At 38.3% G+C, this 2,119-nt stretch overlaps 1 pseudogene; it reads left to right on the plus strand.

Annotated features, from left to right (window-relative positions):
• Positions 1 to 336: 336 nt before the first annotated feature.
• On the plus strand, positions 337 to 1,497 carry LOC102022894 (annotated as a pseudogene).
• The last annotated feature ends 622 nt before the right edge of the window (positions 1,498 to 2,119 follow it).

A 2,119-nucleotide genomic window follows, 5' to 3' on the forward strand; every position in this document is an offset into this window, starting at 1 on the left:
AAAAACAAGCACCATCCAAATCCAAAGCCAGTATAAGGAAGGAAATTATAAAGATGAGGACAGAAATTAATGAAATTGAGACTAAAAAACAATACAAAGAATCAATGAATAAAAAAACTGGCTCTCGGAAAGAATAAATAAAACAGACAAAACTTTAGACAATCTTACCAAAGAAAGGAAAGACAAAGCCCAATAAGTGCAATTAAAAATGAAAAAGGAAGCCCGCGAAGTACCTGAAAGAGGTGGAGGGGGGCGAGGTAGAAAGAGAAAAGTCGAAGAGCGCTTGCGCTACAGAGTGACCATGAGGGAGGGGGGATGCAGAGCACGCGCGATGAGGTTGTGAACTAAAGGCCGACAAAGATTACCACTTCAAGGTGGATAACGATGAAAATGAACACCAGTTGTCATTAAGAACGGTCAGTTTAGGGGCTGGTGCAAAGGATGAACTGCACATTGTTGAAGCAGAGGCTATGAATTACGAAGGCAGTCCAATTAAAGTAACACTGGCAGCTTTAAAAATGTCTGTACAGCCAACGGTTTCCCTTGGAGGTTTTGAAATTACACCACCTGTTGTCTTAAGGTTGAAGTGTGGTTCAGGGCCTGTGCATATTAGTGGACAGCACTTAGTAGCTGTGGAGGAAGATGCAGAGTCAGATGATGAGGAGGAAGAGGATGTAAAACTCTTAAGTATATCTGGAAAGCGATCTGCCCCTGGAAGTGGTAGCAAGGTTCCACAGAAAAAAGTAAAACTTGCTGCTGATGAAGATGAAGATGAGGAGGATGAGGATGAGGATGAGGATGAAGATGATGACGATGATGATTTTGATGATGAGGAAACTGAAGAGAAAGCTCCAGTGAAGAAATCGATACGAGATACTCCAGCTAAAAATGCACAAAAATCAAACCAGAATGGAAAAGACTCAAAACCATCAATACCAAGATCTAAAGGCCAGGAATCCTTTAAAAAACAGGAAAAGACTCCTAAAACACCCAAAGGACCTAGTTCCGTAGAAGACATTAAAGCAAAAATGCAAGCAAGTATAGAAAAGGGCGGTTCTCTTCCCAAAGTGGAAGCCAAGTTCATCAATTATGTGAAGAATTGCTTCCGGATGACTGACCAGGAGGCTATTCAAGATCTCTGGCAGTGGAGGAAGTCTCTTTAAGAAAACAGTTTAAACAGTTTGTTAAAACTTTCAGTCTTATTTCATTTCTGTAACAGCTGCTATCTGGCTATCCTTCTTATAATGCAAAGTGAGAACTTTCCCTACCGTGTTTGATAAATGTTGTCCAGGTCCCATTGCCAAGAATGTGTTGTCTGAAATGCCTGTTTAGTTTTTAAAGATGGAACTCCACCCTTTACTTGGTTTTAAGTATGTATGGAATGTTATGATAAGACATAGTAGTAGTGGTGGTCAGACATGGAGATGGTAGGGAGACAAAAATATACATGTGAAATAAACTCAGTATTTTAATAAAGTAAAAAAAAAAAAAAAAAAATGAAAAAGGAAATTACAGCAGACTCTGCCAAAATCCAAAAGATCACCACTAACTACTTTGAGAACTTGTTAACAAAATAGAGAATTCAGAAGAAATCGATACCTAGATACATATAAACTACTAAACTGAACCAAGAAGATATAAAAATTATGAAGTATTACTAACTAAAAAATTACTAACTAAAATTATGAAGTATTACTAACTAAAAAAAAAAAAGATTCAATACTGAATTCTAGAAAAAGTTTAGAAATTATCTATTGCCAATACTTCTCAAACACTCAAAGTCATTCCTGGAAGCTAGCATTACCCTAATTCTAAAACCAAACAAGGACCCAACCAAAAAAAGATAACAGACACCAGTCTCTTTAATAAACATTGGCACAAAAATCTTCAGCAAAATATGGGCAAACAGACTGCAACAAATCATCAAAAAGATCATATATCATGATCATGTCAGATTCATCCCAGGGCCAGGTGTGGCGGCACATGCCTGTAATCCCAGCACTTGGGAGGCTGAGGCAGGAGGATCACTGTGGGTTCGAGGCCAACCTGGGCTACAGAGTGAGTTCAAAACCAACCTGAATTGCATAATGAGATCCTGTCTCAAAAAAAAGACAAAAAC

Source organism: Chinchilla lanigera, unplaced genomic scaffold (assembly GCF_000276665.1).
Source record: "Chinchilla lanigera isolate Chin_1 unplaced genomic scaffold, ChiLan1.0 scaffold00009, whole genome shotgun sequence".
Classification (NCBI taxonomy): domain Eukaryota; kingdom Metazoa; phylum Chordata; class Mammalia; order Rodentia; family Chinchillidae; genus Chinchilla; species Chinchilla lanigera.